At 42.3% G+C, this 19,434-nt stretch overlaps 1 protein-coding gene and 1 long non-coding RNA gene across 3 annotated transcripts in view; one reads left to right on the forward strand and one right to left on the reverse strand.

Moving 5' to 3' along the window:
* Nucleotides 1-6,457, reverse strand: part of TET1 (tet methylcytosine dioxygenase 1) — a 96,693-nt gene extending 90,236 nt beyond the window's left edge. The window contains exon 1 of the mRNA XM_081329241.1: nt 6,206-6,457. The gene's annotated coding sequence lies outside the window, so the exon portion shown is untranslated. The remainder of the gene's footprint in view (nt 1-6,205) is intronic.
* Nucleotides 5,196-13,615, forward strand: LOC308668933. 2 transcript variants are annotated; one of them, XR_014026619.1, is made up of 4 exons: nt 5,196-5,314; nt 7,138-7,249; nt 8,925-9,004; nt 12,929-13,615. It is a non-coding gene; the product is annotated as an uncharacterized lncRNA (long non-coding RNA). The 2 variants fall into 2 exon arrangements; XR_014026620.1 differs by having other exon boundaries at nt 7,138-7,243.
* Nucleotides 13,616-19,434: the final 5,819 nt, after the last annotated feature.

The raw sequence follows: 19,434 nt of genomic DNA on the forward strand, positions 1-19,434 counted from the left end.
AAGAGTAAAAGTGATATAGCTAGCAGCTTGCCTAAGGCGCAGGGGAAAAATTAGAGCAAGACAGTCCTGGTCATATTTCAATCTGTTTAGTTCAATGCTATGGAATAATATTAAAAGTGACACATGTTTTTTGGCAGCAAAGTTTGGAGGAAGTTGATTTTCTTCCATCGGAAGATGGTGCTTTATTATTTTGTAATATTGTATGCAATGCTTTACTTTTTGAAGGCTTGTATTTCCCTCAAATCTTAAGTAATGCTGGAGAAGAAACTAAACAGAAGGTTGATCGGCACCAATTCCACTGAAGGCCAAATTACATGGAAAAGACAAGCTTCCTTCCCCACTTTAAACTGACAAGCACTGAATAGTGAAGAAAACAGCATGAAGAGTTGCGACATCCCCTTTCTCTAAGATTTTCAAGCAGTCTTGGCAAGTTTCAGAGATACAAAACTGGAAGCCCCAAAATGTTTTGAAATAGGAAGCACCCTATTCTACACCCAACTACACACCACATGTTTTGCTCAAGGGCATACGGACCATTTATTTTCCCGTTATGCCAAGAGGGCAATGCAGAAGATCTGTAGAACTTGCAGAAATGGGTATCCAGAAGAACCTCTTTGCCAAAGTAAATTTTCTATCTCTTCCCTATCTGCTCTGCTCCTAGTAAACATCCACCTGTGTTCAGTGTCCCTTGGCTTGTTCAAAATGTTTGTTTCCTCACTGGGTGTGACAAGGACTGCCCCAAACCATTTAAATCCCTAAGGCAAAACATTTGGACTGTTGTTTTCACTGTCATCAGACTTCTGCTTTTCTCCATTTTAAGAACTTGCAGAGCAGAATTTCATTCTTTTACCCAGGACATCGATTCATGTGTATCAGATCTCTTGACTGGGGCAGAGAATACTGCTTGTGTGCAAACTCATCTCTGACTGTCAGATAAAAAGTGCCAAACTTTGAAAATCCCTTCATCAAGATGTTTTTCTTGATTGTATAACAACCATCAAGAACAAGATGTTTTTCTTGATGGAAAGGTATGCAAAATAATGTGCTAATAAGAAAAAAAATATTCGGCAGCAGAGGGCTAAGCCAACTTATGGCCAGTTTAAAAAAATTGCAAGTATTGAGAGCACACTTTGGATTCCTTTACAAAATGGTTGCTGGAGATAGAATTGCCTGCTGACAAAATGGCCACCACTATGAATGCAATCAATCACAAATCATCAATTAATCCTAAAGCAAAATAGTGAAAAATTGTTCTCCTTTAGCCCCAATGGTGCTTTTTAACCCTTACTTTTCTCTTTTTTTCAGCAATAAATTATAGGGTGCAGTCACACATTCCCACCCCCTCAATTTTAGACTTCCTGTCATGTCTATGTGAGGTCCTGAGGAATTCTTGCAAATAAGGTTGCTAGTCTTTTGCTTGGCAGGTGCCATATTGCTGTATCATTATTTTGATCCTGTTTTAAAATGTCAGGTTGGGTCCCAGACATGCAGCTGCCAAGGGGAGGAACCTTTTTGCCTCTCTCTGCATTCTTTATTTATTAAGGAAATGTATTTGCTGCCCATCTCATATCCAACGATTCTAGAGGTGAACCCCAGAGCTAACTGCTGGAGAATACAGAGAACACCGAAATACCAGACTCTGTGTTTGCCAGCAGTTAGCTCTGGGGTTCACCTTTAGAGTCGTTGGATACAAGATGGGCAGCAAATAAATTTCCCTAATAAACAAATAAATACATTCAGCAAAAGCCACCTTCTTCAACACAGTGCCTATCGGATGGTTGTTCCCTTAACGCCCCCAATTTGGCATACAACAATCTCCTATCTCAGGAATGAAGGAAAATGCACGTGTCCCAGGGTAATGTTGCAGGATCCAACCTTGGTCAGTCCCGGGACCAGAGATTTAGTCTTCTGAGCTTTCGGATCGTTCTGGAGCCCATCCTCTAAGAACTTCTCTTTAGCAGAATGCGATAGCACTTCTCTCTAGCACACACGCTGCTAGAGAGAAGTTCCTTGGGGATGGGCTCCAGAACAATCCAAAAACTCGGAAGACTAAAGTTCTGGTGACCAACCCAGATTGGATCCTGCAATTTCATATCTAGTCAGTAGCCCACAATGATCATTCTTTTGATTCAGGAAAACCTTCTACATTGCTTGACATCTGTTGCAGAAGAGAACCTCAAAACGTTCCTGAATTATGATTTCCAGAAATGGCAAAGGAACATCATGCAGCTACTGTATAGCCCCATAGCAAATGCCCTATTGACCACTGATAAACCTATCAAGATGAAAGCTAGCTTCCTGTCTAACCTGAATGGCCTGGTTCCAGGAGTAAAGTTTTAAATTTGTTTTGGAATATGGCAGTCGCTTATAGAAAAGTTGTGGTTTGTGTGGGCTGCCTTTACATCTGTGCTTCTAGAACAGAGGTCTCCAAAGTTAGCAACTTTAATATTTGTGGACTTCAACTCCCAGAATTCCTCAGGCTAGAATTCTCAGAATTCTGGCAGAGGAATTCTGAGATTTGTAGTCCACAAGTCGTTAAATTGCCAAGTTTGGATACTCCTGTCCTAGAATATCTAGAGAACAAATCAGTTTCTCTTCTAGGTCCACAACTGTTCTGCCATTCTGCATGGATCTATTATACAGTGGCACAGAGGTGCAGACTCTACTCATATATGTTGACATGGGAGCAAATGCAGTTTTACCCAGCTTATGAGATAGGATGATTTGTATTGGTAGCACACTGTGTCTTCAGGAAGACAGGGTTAACACTGGGCTAAAGGCTGCCTAGGGAATATTTCTGGTCTTGGGGCAGCTGCCAGTCAAAACCACACTACTAAGCATTAAGCTAAGTGGAGCAATGATTCATACAAGACATAGCATTACCAACAAAGAGATCTGAAAACTACCTATTGGCTACAATTTCTATGTTATATAACATACATGTTCCAATAAATTGGAACTAAAATATTTATTCATAAGAGAAGCAGTCTGATCCAGTGGTTAACACTCCAGACTAGAAACTGGGAGACTGTGAGTTCTAGTCCTGCCTAAAGCATGAAAACAGAGGAAAATAGGAGGAAGAAAGAGTTCACGACCCTGAGCTATTTCTAAAATTTCCTTGCAAGCCTTCAAAAACGCTTAAGGGGAAATGGTTTCTGTGTTGCCCAGTGGTACCTAGGAAAATTAAATACAGCATGAATAGAAATAAAAATTGGATAGCGAAAGATATAAGCAACTCAAGAATGGGAGAGAGTTGATTCTGAGAACAAGATAAAGAAATCATTGGTGCAATTATTACATTGCTACTTCTATACTCATATGAAGAGGCAAAGGTGGTTTTTCTACTGGCCTGATCAATACCTGAACTGGGAACCACTCAGAGAACATGAAACAACATCCCTGAAAAAGACAACAAACCTCTTTATCTTTGTTCTCAAGAAACAGGCATCCACATGTTCAAGGGTCCATCAAGAATCAACTTGACTCGGGGCTTTCAATTTTTTCCCAGGAAGTCTGGAAAGATTTCCTTCACACTCAGCCAAGACAAGTTGTTTATATATTTCAGCACTTTGATGAGGCCTCCTCAAGTACTGTGTAGACTTCCAACAGGTGTTAACCTCTGCTGGAAAACCTAAGTGTACGTGAAGCCTAACAGAATGGACTACAGCCAATAAAACCATCTTTGAGAAATTGTTGGTGCTCTCCGAGCTTGGTTTGGGAGGGCAAGCTACTGTATATAAATAGGGAGCAAAGCCCACCCCTACATGCACCAATGCTACTTGGATAGTGGAATGACTGCAAGCAAACAACCAGGCTCAAAGAGCACCAGGAACTAGTTCAACCCTGAGCCATACCTTCTATTAAAACCATTCTTTTCTGGGAAATATGACAAATGCACCATATGTTGCTTCAAGACTAAGGATGGCACCCTCATGTTGCTTCCAAAGGGCTTTAGTTCAGACTTCTGTGAAAAGTCACAGAATATCACTCTTTGGCTTATTAATGCAATTGTTGTAAGTTGAGGACTACTTGTATTGAAACAATCCACTCCCCACCCTCCACAATGGATTTGTTCCACAATACTTTAGAGAAACTTCACACATCTTGCCAAATACCAGCACCAAAGGGGGGGGCACTGATAAAAGAGGGAGACCTTTCGAGTTGCCCACTTTAGTCAAATGTGCAATCTGAAGGGTAAACTCCAGAAATGCCACTGGCCATGCAGCCAGATGATCCATTTCAACACTCAAGCAGGTCAGAAGCATTCAAAATATTTATGGCATTACTAAATTACAACTTATTCTAGATTGGATATCCCTAACGTAATCCAGCCAGCAACAGCACACTGTACGCAGGAATGCTGGTATGGACATTTTCACCCTGGTGTAACAACCCTTAATGTTAAAGGAGGCAACTTTTCTTGAAACTGTAATGCACAAGAGGGAGCCATACGCTAGCGGGAACTGTGATCAACAGCTGTTCCTCTGCACATTTGCGCAATTGAGTGCGTATATCCGTCACTCCTCTTGAGAATCTTCGCTGAAAGATGCAGTTGTGGCAGAAGAATTGTTGCAATTAATGAAACACTTGTGTATTACAACAAGGAATTCACATTTTGCAAAGTCAACCCCCTTCATTGGTCTCAAAAGTCAACTTTTGGAAATTAAAGTTGCGCTCCCCCATCACTGCTGCTGGAGAAATCAGGATGGCATGCGTCACCATGCCATGCAGACTTTATTTCTGCTGGATTCTTCAAAACCAATTCTCCCAAACCAATGGCTTGAAAGCTGCTTGCCACCCAGTACTGAGGATCAAGAAAGAGCCCTTTCTCCACTCACTTTCTACCCCTTGCAGGACCAAGCACGCGGGGCAGGCGTTTAGGGAAGCAGAATTACAGTAAAACCTTATGACTTGGCCATATGCTCTGCCAGGGGCAGAAGGAATAAGGGCCAAAGGGATGGGCCAGGTCCCGAGGGTGGCAAGGCTGCCTGTCCTTCCAAAACCCTGCCTAGAATGTCAGTGAAGATTCTCACTGGGTAGAAGTGGTCTGAAAGTTGAGTCACACGCCAACTGACCTTCTTATTTTTGGTTTGAAGCATTGATTTCAAGCAGCTTCTTTTAAGTCTCAGCAAGTGGGATCCTCCTAACCAGACTGTAGACTGAAGAAGCTACTCGGAGAAGCAGTTACTTCGGATAAACAGCGAAACGTTTCAAAGGAAAAAGCAAAAGAAGTCCAGTTGCCATGGCTCGACTTCCAAACTGCTGCCTTGAGCAACCTCATAGAGAGATACAACCTCCTTCCTCCACAAGCAAGGTATCAGCAATTGGGGGGGGGTAAACGGGGTGGCGGGGAGAGAAGACCAATCCAGGCCTCGATTCTCGTTTCAAGCAGATGGCTCCTTAGAAAAAAAAAAAAAGGGGGGGGGGAACGCTTCTCCAGGCTATAGTAGCCCAAAGTGGCCTAGAGTCACGTCCTCATCCTAGAAGGGCTGAATAGCCAGTCAACAAGTTAAATTCCATTTTACTTCTTGACAATGCAAGAGATCAGCCAAAATGGGGAGTGAAGAAAAAAAAAACAAACCTTCCAAGACTTTTATTTCTCTCTCTCTGGCTCTTCAAACACAGTCAAGCGATTTAACTCAAACCCCACACCTTTCCTCTCTCTCCCCCCCCCGCCCCGCTTTCTGTTTAAAGCGAAGTTTTAGAAGATGCTGGTTTAATTTCTTTTAACGGAAAGCTTCAGAAAAATAAAAAGAGGCATCCGGGGCTTTTGCTGACCGGTCCTTTTTAAACTGTTCTCTCTTTGTAAATGGAGATTTCAAACCATTTGGTGGTCTGCCCGGCGGCTTCGGTCGCTTTAAAGGCAAACGTTGCAGATTCTTGGAAGCCTTTTAAAAACAACCCACGTTTTAAAATTGGGCCGTCATTTTCCCAAGCAACGATCCGCCTTTCTTTCTCTCCCGGATCATCGGCCGAAAGATTCTTGGCCAGCGTGGGAGGCTTGGGCTAACTTTTAAATTGCCTTTCTCCGCTGCAGGGAAGGCGATCCAGTTTGGGGAGGGGGGGCAGAGAGAAGGGTCGGTTTCAACCATCCCAAACTCGCTAAGTTTCACGGGCGAAAAGGGCTTCGGCACACCTCCTCCTCCTCCTCCTCTTCCTCCCCTGCAGGATCGGCTCCTCCGGGGCTCGATCCGCTGATACCTACCAGTTTTGCTGCGTTTTCAGGAAGAGACTAACAGGCATGGCTTTGCAATCCGCCACTGCAGAAAAGCAAGGAAACTTCCATGGCTCACCCAGCCGACTTGTGTTTGCGGACAGGAGAGGGGGAGAAGAAAAAAAAAAGCCCTCCAAGGTAAAGAGAAACCCATCCACCCCCACCCCCCCGGACCCCGAGCAAGGGGCAAATAAAACGTGCTCTCCCCGGATACTTCGTAACTTCCCCGGCCAGACCCGCTGGGGAGGGAGGCTGCTCCGCGCCGCGCGGCGCTCTCCGGCCGGCCGCAGCCCTGGAGCGGAAAGTAAAATGCGAGCTGGATCCCCACTTCGGAGCGGGATTGCTTACTTCTCTCAGGCCTGGGGCATGATTCCGAAATGGACTCGCCACGGATTTCGTCACTAAAAAGTCAAGAGCCTCCCTTGTGACAGAATCGGGGATGCGTGTTATCAATGTGTGTATTATTTTCAGTCCCCAGACTTGCACCCAACTGAGCTTGGATTTCTGCCTCTTAACGGAAACAGAAATCCTAAGGAAATAAGATTAATTTAATTTTGATTAAGCGTGTGGATAATAATAATAATAATAATAATAACAATAACAATAACAATAATAATAATAATAATAATAATAATAATAATAATAATAATAAATAAATAAATAAATAATAATAATAAAAAGTTGGAAGGGACCTTGGAGGTCATCTAGTCCAACCCCCTGCTCAGGCAGGAAACCCTATACCATTTCAGACAAATGGCTGTCCAGTCTCTTCTTAAAAACTTCCAGTGTTGGAGCATTCACAGCTTCTGGAGGCAGGTTGTTCGGCTGATTAATTGTTCTAACTATCAGGAAGTTTCTCTTTAGTTCTAGGTTGATTCTCTCCATGGTTAGTTTCCATCTGTTGCTTCTTGTCCTGCCTTCAGGTGCTTTGGAGAATAGCTTGACTCCCTCTTCTTTGGGGCAGCCCCTGAGATATTGGAACACTGCTATCATGTCACCCCTCACCCTTCTCTTCGTTAAACTAAAAAGGTAAAGGTAAAGCTTCCCCCGCACATGCGTGCTAGTTGTTTCCAACTCTAAGAGCCGGTGCTCATCTCCGTTTCAAAGCCAAAGAGCCAGCGCTTGTCCGAGGACGTCTCCGTGGTGATGTGGCCGGCATGACTAGACACCAAAGGCGCACGGAACGCCGTTACCTTCCCACCGTAGTGGTCCCTATTTTTCTAGTAACTGCTAGGTTGGCAGAAGCTGGGATGAGTAACAGGCGCTCACTCTGCTAAGCGGCACTCGGGATTCGACCTGCCAAACTGCCGACCTTCTGATCAACAAGCTCAGCGTCCTAACCCACTGAGCCACCGCATCATACCCAATTCCAGCAACCATTCCCTATATATGTTTTAGCCTCTAGTCCCCCAATCATCTTTGTTACTCTTCTCTGTACTCTTTCTAGAGTCTCAACATCTTTTTTACATAGTGGTGACCAAAACTGGATGCAGTATTCCAGGTGTGGCATTACCAAGGCATTGTAAAGTGGTATTAGTACTTCACATGATCTTGATTCTATCCCTCTGTTAATGCAGCCTAGCACTGTGTTGGGTTTTTTGGCAGCTGCAGCACACTGCTGGCTCATATTGAAGTGATTGTCCACTAGGACTCCGAGATCCCTCTCACAGTTACTACTATTGAGCAAGGTAGCACCTATACTATACCTGTGCATTTGATTTTTCCTGCCTAAATGTAGAACCTTACTTTTTTCACCATTGAATTTCATTTTGTTAGATAGTGTCCAGATCCTCCTGTATCTTAAGCCTGTCTTCTGGAGTGTTGGCTATTCCTGCCAGCTTGGTGTTGTCTGCAAATTTGATGAGTTCCCCATCTATCCCCTCATCCAAATTGTTGACAAAAATGTTGAAGAGCACTGGGCCCAGAACAGAGCCCTGGGGTACCCCACTACACACTTCCTTCTGTACCCTGACCAATTCCAAGTGGCATTTGAATGACAGTTTAGTGGACATTTCATAGTGATATTCTTCATAAAAGAAACAGACCCAATGTAACTGAATAGTATCTTAAACTGCAAAAACGTATATTTTAATAATTTAGAAAAGTGTTTTTCAACCTTAGCAATTTTAAGACTTCAACTCCCAGAGTTCCCCAGCTGGCACACTTGAACTTAAATCTTAAAACTGCTAAGGTTGAGAAACACTAATTTAGAATAAGATGCCATGATATGATGGAACGACGTGTTCAAGAAATTCCCCAAAAGGAGAGGCTAAAAGCATAATTGAAAATAATTCCAACAAAGCAAAAAAAATATAAAAATGGAACGTAGTAGCAGAAGCAATCTGACAACATAAATAAAACCTAATAAAGTTTTAAGGACACCCAACTTTAGATAGGATTGGACACATAGCAGAGTGATGGAAAATGGAACTAGCCCTATTTTCTCCTTGATGGGGTTAGTTGCATGACAAGATTTCTACCCAACCTTTTTACTGAGGCACACTGTATACTGCAGTCCCTTCTTCTCTTCCTCCTCTTCCTTTTCTCCACAATCCTGGAGGATGGGCTAAGAGGGCTGAAGCAGATTCCTCTTAGATATTAGGCTGGTTTCTATTTTCTTTTAGATTTTTTTATCCTGCCTTTATTATTTTTATAAATAACTCCAAGCAACGCCCATACCTAATATTCCTCCCTTCTGTTTTTCCCATAGCAGCATCCCTGTGAGGTCGGTTGGGCTGAGAGAAAGTGACTGGCCCAGAGTTACCGTCCTAGATGACTTTCTTGTCCAAGGTAGGGCTATAACTTCTTCGCTTGGTTTCTTGCCTGGTGCCTTAACCGTTAGATCAAACTATGCTATGGGCTTTCCAGAAGCTTTCAACAATGCAGTTGTTTCAAAGAGCCTATAGAGATATTGTATATATTATTTTCCATTTTCAAAAAAATGTGTTATGGACTTTTAATGCACAGTGGTACTTTGATAGTCAACTGCTTTGAAACTCATTGAATTTGGTACTTGACGCAATTTGACACATACCAGTGGTTTGGTATGCTGGTCTGACAGCCGCGGATAGGAAAGTATTACAGAGGGTGGTGAGTACAGCACAAGACATTGTGGGCTGTCCCCTGACACCACTGGATGACATCGCCAGGGCTCGTTGCCTTGGAAGAGTGAGGAAAATTCTCAGGAATGACTCACACCCTGGACGGTATCTCTTTACTCTCCTACCATCAGGTAGGAGATATAGGAGTATAGCCAGCCGCACCAACAGGCTGAAAAACAGCTTTTATCCGTGGGCTGTTAGGCTTTTGAACGGGAAATAATTTTTATAAACTTTATGCAGAATTGACTTGCGAGGCCGGTGTGTAGTGCAATTAGTTCACATGGTGTAATAAGATGGAGGGTTTGTTGTCACTGTGAGTTGGGGGTGGGAGCACGAAGGGAGGCTCAGCTAATCTTAATGTATACATGGTTGTACTTTGACAATAAAGGTTCATTCAAAAATTTTGTCCCGGTACTCATCGTTTGTTTGATACTCAATTCACAAGCTAGAACTTGATGGTATTGGCTGCCTTGTGACTCACTACATCAGAGGTCCATAACCTTTTGGGCACCAGGGACCAGTTCTGTGGAGAGAGGTTTTTCCGCGGACCGGAGGGTGCGTGGTTTTGTGCTGCCTGCATCTCGCGGATGGGGCTTTGCTTCTTTGTGTGGCCTGGTACTGGTCCACAGACCAGGGGTTTGGGATCCTCGCACTACATTATTCTTTATGGGAAAAATTTGTTTGGTACTCATAATTTTTGGTACTAATTGCACCTCCAGGAACCAATTAACAATGAGTACCAAGGTACCACTGTGGTTTGCTGCATTTTTACTATATTGTTACTGTCATATGGCCATTGTAAGCTACAGAGCTAACAGTAAATCATTACTGACTCATTTATTCTGAAAAATGGATATGTATCCACCAAGGATTCTAAAGTAGAATGAAGAAGCAGGAGTGAACCCTGAGATGGATGCAAACATGATGACTATTCCCTCTAAGGAGTTTCACTCTGTAGGCCCTAATAATTCTAAGCATCTGGAAGTCTCACTAAACATTTATGACAGTGCTTCTCAATCTTAGCAACTTTAGGATGTGTGGATTTCAACTCCCAAAGTTCTAAGAGTTGAAGCACACTCATCTTAAATTCACCAAGGTTGAAACACACTGATTTATGTGACACCCTGGTGAATAAATGAAATGCCAAATGACTGGAGGGTACATGCAGTGGTGTCTACAAGTAAGGTTTGAAATCAATATGGTGGTTTCTTCCATTTTTGACCTTTCTTTTCAATGCTAATTAACACATGCCCCTATTTTCAACAAATCTTAAGAGGGGAGCTATTAAGGGAACTAAGAAAGGTTAGCCTAAGACAGTAGCTGGGTAGATTCTAGAACAAATAGTTATGTCACTGATTTATAAATGCTTTTGAAATCATTTCTGTTGGTTACCAGAAGTCAGCACTGATTTGTCAAGACTAAGTCTTGCTAGACCAATACTAGCATATTTTTATAGGGTAACTTCCATTGCACCTCAAGATGTTCTGATTAGCAAGGCAGTATGATATGAGTAGGGACGCGGTGGCTCAGTGGGTTAGGACGCTGAGCTTGTTGATCAGAAGGTCGGCAGTTTGGCGGGTCGAATCCCGAGTGCCGCGTAACAGAGTGAGCGCCTGTTACTCGTCCCAGCTTCTGCCAACCTAGCAGTTCGAAAGCACGTAAAAATGCAAGTAGAAAAATAGAGACCACTACGCTGGGAAGGTAACAGTGTTCCGTGAGCCTTTGGCGTCTAGTCATGCCGGCCACATGACCACGGAGACGTCCTCGGACAAGTGCTGGCTCTTCGGCTTTGAAACGGAGATGAGCACTGGCCCCTAGAGTTGGAAACGACTAGCACGCATGTGCGGGGGAACCTTTACCTTTACCTTTATGATATGAGTGTAGTCAGTGTCATAATAATTAAATGACCACTTAAGTATTTTAGGCATTGTGATCATTACTTGTTCATTATCAGACTAGAGAGATTCAGTTGTTCATTATCACAATGAAAAGATATCAAGTAGATTGCCACAAGTTTCCGTCTAGAACTTTGTTATATTCAGATATAAAGACAACCATTGCATCTGGATTGTGTTTAAGTCAAGAATAGTGTTTGTCGCTGATAAGACAATATCATAAGTAGGCTAGGGAAAAAATTAGCAGGTATAACCTGCAGGGCCGAGTGTGGCTTGATCAAATGTATACCTTAAACGAGGAATATTCTTCAAAAGCTTTTCCATTTGGAAAAGGAAATTAGTTGCTAATATTCAGAACATCTTGGATAAGAAAGAAAAATACTAGTAACAAAATAATATTCACACAAGTCCAAAAGTTACAAACGAAACTAGTTGCAGTTTAAAAAGAACATGCCCCCCCAAAATGAGGCATCTTTCACAATATTACTTAGAAAGAAATCTACTTTAGAGGAAATGGCTTTACAGAATAAAAAAACGTAGCTTGACTTACTTCAGAATGTTTCTTGGTAGTTTATTCAATTTGATTTTGTTATTTCCTTCTTTTGGTTCATATTAATTACTGCTTCTGAAATTCCCCAGTAGTTACAGGTTTTGGAAGAATTATATGTAGCTCCTACGCAAACCACCTTCTTTACTGGAAAATAAAGAAATTTATATTATTTATTTTCTGGTAAACCAATTATTTCCTTTAAGATAGGAAACTACAAATTTTAAAGGAAATAATTGGTTTACCAGATATAGGATTAATATTAATATTAATATTCCGGCGCGATCTCAAAACATTCTTTTTCGAACAAGCTGGCCTGGTCTGATGGGATGGGGTTGGGTTTTTAAAACTAGTTTTAACTTTAATATGTATTGATTTTATGGGCATGATGTTTAATGACTTTTTAATTTTTGTATTCGATTTTTATTGTGTATTGCCCTGTTCACCGCCCTGAGTCCTTCGGGAGAAGGGCGGTATAGAAATCAAATTATTAAATTAAATTAAATTAAAATAAATATAAAATTGGTCATGCATCTGCAGTAACAGACACATCAGAGAACATTCAGTAAAAATTGGTTAGAGGGTTACCCTGTAGATCAGACATGTCAAACACAAGGCCCGGGGGCCGGATCCGGCCCGCGAAGTGGTTTCATGTGGCCTGCGAAGCCATACTGGAAACAGTGAGGGAACGGCCCCCACTGCCTTGGCCCTGGCCCAGAGACCCTCCTTCTGCCAGAGACCCTCAGTTCTGTCCCACTCCTGCCCAGGCCCCCATAGGCACCCTTGATGCGAACAATGTAGAGCTGGCCATGCCCACCCAGTAGGCCATACACACTCTAGCCACGCCCACCCAGTAGGCCACACCCACCCTGGCCACCCCCACTCGGCCCCCTGAGGGCAACCGCAATGCTGATGTGGCCCTCAATGAAATTGAGTTTGACACCCCTGCTGTAGATGGAGCTCAGGAACTGACAAGTTAATCCATATGGTCCTCTTGTCATTGTGTGATGGGGGCTACCCTTGAAGACTGTTCAGAAGCTACAGCTGACTGGCTGCACGGACAGTTCTTGGTGCCCTAGGGTGGCCCATGTTACACCGCTATTCCGCAAGTTGCATCGGTTGCCAGTTTATTTCCAGGTCTAATTCAAGGTGTTAGTTATCACCTTTAAAGCTCTTCATGGCCTGGGTCCAGATTATCTGAGGAACTGTCTCACCCCAATGGGATTGGCCTGCTCCACCAGCATTGGCAGACGAGGCATACTGCAGACCCTGTCCATCAAGGAATTCTGGCTGGAGGGTCCAGGAGGAGAGCCTTTTCTGCTGTGGCTCCTGCCCTATGGAGTATCATGTCCCACAAGGTGAGAGCCGCACCTACCCTTTTTGGCATTTCAAAAGGACCTGAACGTCTGGCTCTGCCAACTGGCCTATAGCCGCAGTGGGGGGCATGCCATTCTGGAAGTAGTTAATAGATAAGGAGTTTAGACTCTAGAGGTTAAGGCAGCAAGCAAAGAAGCTAGAGACCATGAGTTCTATCCCCACCTTAGCTATGAAAGCCAGATGGGTGCCCTTGGGCCAGTCGTTCCCTCTCAGCCCAACCCACCTCATAGGGATATTGTTGAGGGAGAACAGGAGGAAGAAAGTGTGTTGATATGTTCGCAGCTTTGAATTATTTGTAAATATAACAAAGGTGGGATACAAATAAGACCTAACCTCCTCCCCATGTACATCTCCCTACCTTCCTCCCCCATTTTTGTCAATTTTAATCAAATGTAATGTAACTATTGTTTTAACATTTAAGGTTTTATTATAATATTGGTGTTTTAACAATTATAGGCTGCCTAGCGCAGGGGTAGGCAACCTCGGCTCTTTTATGACTCATGGACTTCAACTCCCAGAATTCCTGAGTCAGCTGACTCAGGAATTCTGGGAGTTGAAGTCCATGAGTCATAAAAGAGCCGAGGTTGCCTACCCCTGGCCTAGCATCACCTTTGTGTGATATGGGTAGCATATACCAGTAGGTTTAATAAATAAATGAATAAAGATTAATGTGATTTAGAAATAATTTCTGTACATATTGTTGGAGCACCAGGCTAGAAAGTAGGAGGCTGTGAGTTCAAGTCCCACATTAGTCATGAAAGCCAGCTGGGTGGCTTTGGGCCAGTCATCCTCTCTCAGCCCAATCCACCTTACAGGATTGCTGTTACAGCGAAAATAGGAGGAGGAAGAAATTTTGGATATGTTGGCTGCCTGGAATTATTTGTAAAAATAATAAAGATCAGATACAAATAAATAAAAATATCAAATATCAAGAACTGAATATTTGTCAACTATGAGGATGGGTGGAAGATAGAATCTATACCATACTGCAGTTACACTTGGTCAACTCTTGAATTAGTCTTTTTATAACGATGTATATATATGAGACCAAAAGTAGACACACACATACATATGTATGCATGTGTGTGTACACAATTTTTGAGTAATATAGTCAACATTTTTGAGAGTTCTGCTTAAACCTCATTGCCTTATTCTTTTCCCCCCAACTTTTTAAAATTGCTATGTCTACCCATTTTGAGGGTAACGGTCCCATGCCCACTTCTTGATGTTAGTGGAATTTGCTTTCAAGTATCTATGCAGACTACCGCGATGGGTCGGACACGACTTCGCAACTAACAACAAATCTATGCAGACTACCCAACAGAACAGCTTACATTTAAAAAAAACCCTCAGAAGTGCTTTTGATCCTATATGACAGCAATTCACTACTATACATTTATGCCCAACTTTCTTCTGTGCAAGTTTAAAAAAGGATTGTTGCTTTAAGAGATTATTAATGAGTTGATTCTTTCCAGCAGTGCCATCATTTTTAGGCTCTTGTGGAAGCCTGATAAAACTTAGGCTGCTTTGCTGAATTGCAGACTGTTGGGTTTGTATGATTACTAACTGATCAACTGATCTTTTCATTGCATTATCGCTCAGTTCAGATATCTCACAACAGTTTACTGTGATGAAAACAGGAAAACAAAGCTGGCAAAACTCAACATAGTTCCTATACAGCCAACATAGAAATAACATTTAAAAACAACAGTCATAACACCCATGTAGCAGTGCTAATCCAACACTGGGCAACAAGGACAGCTTCATTTTGGCAACTTTTTGAAAGCTGATGCCAATATGAACACGAGGAGGAGACTGTTTTGCAAGGGTTAAAATAGATGACTTTTATGTCCCACTTATGTGCAAATTCTTACACAGTGACTTGCAAAGGTCATCAAGAAGCTCACTTGGAGTCCTATGTTTGCAAATAAAGATTTTATCTTGGCAACAGTTGCAGCAGAGTCTGATATTTCTGGGCATTTGGAATACCACAAGTAGAAGCAAACACTCTCTTTATCTCAAAGATATCTGCAGCCCTTTCATCCAAGGTAACCCAGTAATCTCAAGAGGAAGCCTAGATTTTAGGCTGTAGAGGCTAGGCCAGGGGTAGGGAATTTTGGCTCTTTTATGACTCATGGACTCAGAATTCCTGAGCCATGTTGAGGGGAAAGGGAGAGGTTTCCAAGCTGAGCCATTCTGGCTCAGGAATTCTGGGAGTTGAAGTCCATGAGTCATAAAAGGGGCCAAGGTTGCCTACCCCTGGGCTAGGCTATATACATATATTGCTATGCTGAAGCAGCTGATGGAGCTTGCTATAGCTAAACATCCAGTAGCCCAAGAAGGGAAAAAAAACAAAACAAAACACGAGTCATCTGCAAAATGTGTGTGAGGGCTGTAGCAGCTATTATGTAGGAGACAAAGAAGATTAGCAGAGCACCAGCTAGTAGTCAGAAGATATAAATGCAAATTCCTTAATCTCAGAACACAAGAACAGACTCAACCAGTTTACCTGGGAACTTGTGAGGATCCTAGACCAGGGCTCTTCAAACTTGGCCCTTTTATGACTTGTGGACTTCAACTCCCAGAATTCCTCAGCCAGACATGCTGGCTGAGGAATTCTGGGAGTTGAAGTCCACAAGTCATAAAAGGGCCAAATTTGAAGACCCCTGTCCTAGACCAAGCTAAATAAAAAAATGGGGGGGGAGAGAAATTCGTAGAAGCTTGACCATCGTACAAATTGGCCACCAACAACCACACAGAAATAAACCACATTTAGACACCATTAAAGAGACAAAAAAGGCTAAGAAGGTAACAAAAAGAGCAGAACATATCTTCTCCAACCCATGGAAACAGAGAATTAAAACCAGACAATCATGCAGAAAACAAAAGCCTAATCAAGGAACTTCCAAGGAGAAAACTACACTAGAAAACAGTAGAAAATCAAGCTACTATATAGAAACAGGGAACAAACCTTACACCACTAGCAATGATGATGTTACTTAGTCAGGTAATAAAACATCTACAGGCAAGCAACTAAACTCAGAGAACACCAAAGACTGCATTTGAGTTCAACCTTGAGCTATATTCTCTTCTATTGGAAAAACTTACTATGAATTGCTTGATCATATAAAGCCGATATTTCACAGATCTAACATGTGCCTGTTGAATCCCTTGGAGAAACTGCAAGCTTTTATTCTTTGTACCTAAAAATACAAATCAGGTTCTCCTGTGGCTGTCTTGCAATGAGTTGTAACACACTTTCCAGTTTAAAACATGCCCTCCTAAGCACAAGTATTTTCACCAGGAAGTGCCTCCTGCTACCAACTTTGTTGTAATTTTGTTATCTGCTGAGGAAGAACATTAGGTTGCATTAATAGCACTGGTATTCCAGACACTGCTGTAGTTTGTATCAGTGTTTCTCAACCCTGAGAGCTTTAAAGTGTGTGGACTTCTACTCCCAGAATTCCCCAGCCAGGATGCTGGGCAATTCTGGGAATTGAGGTACACACACTTTAAAGTTGCCAAGGTTGAGAAACACTGGTATATGTCATGGATTGTTCCAGTTTATTGGTATACTGACATTCTGAATATATATATATATATATATATATATATATATATATATATATATATATATATATATATATATATATATATATATATATATATATATATATATATATATATATATATATATATATATATATATATATATATATATATATATATATATATATATCCCCACATATTAATTTCTTTTTATCTTCTGAGACTTTCTTTGTTCCACACATTTTTGCCAGCTAATTTGTGCAAGGCCTTTTATAATACACACCACCCAGTACTGGGCAATTTCTTAGTGCTAAATTTTTTCAAAACACTTATATGTGACCTTCCTGCTGTACCTATTACTCCTGCTGGAAACTTACTAGCTGGTGTCTTAGCCAAAACATCAGTGGATTTCTATAGCCCAAAGGCTGTAGGTAAGGCGTCAGCCCTAAATCCTAATTAACTTACAAAACATACACCTTCCAGACAACTCTTCCTGGATTACTGAGAATATTCATCAATTTACAAAGCATGGATTTTGCTCCTGGAGGCTCCCAACATTCGCATCAAAGTTTCTTCTGGTCTGGCTATTTCTACTGCTTTATCCAGGCTGAAGTCCTGCTGTCTCTGCACTTACCCAAATTTACATATTAATAAGAGCCTTTTTAATTCTATTACCTATGAATCAACACTCTCGTCTACTCCATGATTGCTAGTGAAAAATCACACAGCGTTTACAAGGAATGTTCTGCAAAGGTACAAAATATGCATTGCACTTTTCTACTATTATTTGCAGTTTTTGTGGATCTGCCTTTTCTATAAACTGAAAGGGGTTGTAAATTGTCTCTAGCACGTGGCCAAAGGAGGCACACTGAAGATGCTTTTTTTTCCCCCTGGTCCAAACTACCAGCAATCAAATACAATTGAAATGCCTGAAGCCATTTATATTAACAGTTTCCTACTGTTGCCAGCCTCTGACAATTGGAAATGAGTTTAAGGTTTGCTCCAGTCTGTTTCTATGGAGCATTTGCTGGGTCAGCAGCATCCCCGATTCTAGCTTAGACTCAAGGTCCACACAAATCCTTCTCTTTGTAGAAAGACAGCACAACACAGGGAACAGCTAGTACAGATAAAACATCAAACTATAGCACCCCACAAAGTACGATAGACACAAAGTGATAGACTCCAGACACAAAATGTGATAGATCCCACCCCACTTGCAGGAGACTGGCTGACAGCTGTGTGTGGGGGGGCAGCAATTAGGGGTGTTTTGCTGGTTATGTCTGGGCAGTATCTCTGCTCCACAACTACGACCGCCGCTGCCTTGGACTTCCGATACTCCTGGATACTCTAGTATTTCCCAGTCCATCTGGTCTCAGCTGTCAATACAGAGTTTACAGCAGGGGTCTTCAAACCTGGCCCTTTTTATGACTTGTGGACTTCAATTCCCAGAATTCCTCAGCCAGCATGCCTTGCTGAGGAATTCTGGGAGCTGAAGTCCACAAGTCATAAAAGGGCCAAGTCTGAAGACCCCTGGTTTACAGAGGTTGTTATTAGCCACTATAGCTGACAACAGAAATGCCATGAGAGCCAAGAAAATGAAGACATGAGAAGCGACAAAAGTTAGTTAAGATGCTCCTTTTAAAAAGCAAGCTCTTCCTCTCATGCACGTGGAACATGAAGTAAAGATTGCTCAAACCATAACAACCCATAAGCAAAATACACACTTAGAAGTAGTATAAATGGGAATTATTCTCATTAACATTAGATGGAAACTAATGCATATCTCCAAAGGCTAGAGAGAAAATAAATGGTATTATTGCGGGATTTTCATTTCACTGGAAACAATCAAGACGCTAATACATTTAATATAGCATTAGACAACCTGTGTCTCAATGGGTCATTTCAGAGGTAGCATATTTCCTTACCTAAACAAACAGAATGACCAAGGGTGGGGAAAAAGCAGTGGGAGCAGGAATAACTTTCAATTTCCCAAGAGCCTCTGCAGTGAGTTTCCTCATGGGAATCTACCAGGGAGAATCAGAAAGCTTTCTTCCTTCCTTCCCCTCCCCAGCAGGCAGGTAAGTGGTGGGGGAGGGAGCAAGAGATTGGGAGACTGGCTGGGAAACACTGTATCAGGAGCAGTGACCAGGGCAGCAGCTCAGAAACAGCCAGCAACACTCATCCAATCACAACTTTCCAAAAGTTTATTCCCTTCCCTTGGGAGTCATGGGTCTTGGATTTGGGGACATTCTGTAAATTAGCTCACTTGGGTCAAAAACAGTTACCCTAGTGCAGGGGTAGGCAACCTTGGCTCTTTTATGACTCGTGGACTTCAACTCCCAGCTGGCTCAGGAATTCTGGGAGTTGAAGTCCACGAGTCATAAAAGAGCCGAGGTTGCCTATCCCTGCCCTAGTGGCATCCTTTTGGAATTATTCCTCCTGATGGGTCAGTTGAGGTGCGTTCAGCAGCTGTTGTTTTTTGTCAAAGTGATGAATGCAGCCTTGTACCACAAACTCTGCCCCTTTTGGAGTTGTGATGTCATAATAAAAGGGGTGGGGCTTGTACGATGAACACTGTACTTGAGGCTGTTGTCAGTATGAAGATTGGGGCTCTGCTCTATGGAAGCTGATTAAAATGGCGAGTCCTTGCCCATGCAATGCCCTTGAAGCCCACTCTACAGAATCAAGGAACCCATCCTTCCCTTCCCAGTTAGACCTGGAACAAATACCCTCCCCAGACAACTACACAAC

The sequence above is a fragment of the Vipera berus genome (assembly GCF_964194415.1).
Source record: "Vipera berus genome assembly, chromosome: 5".
NCBI classification, from domain to species: Eukaryota; Metazoa; Chordata; class Lepidosauria; order Squamata; family Viperidae; genus Vipera; species Vipera berus.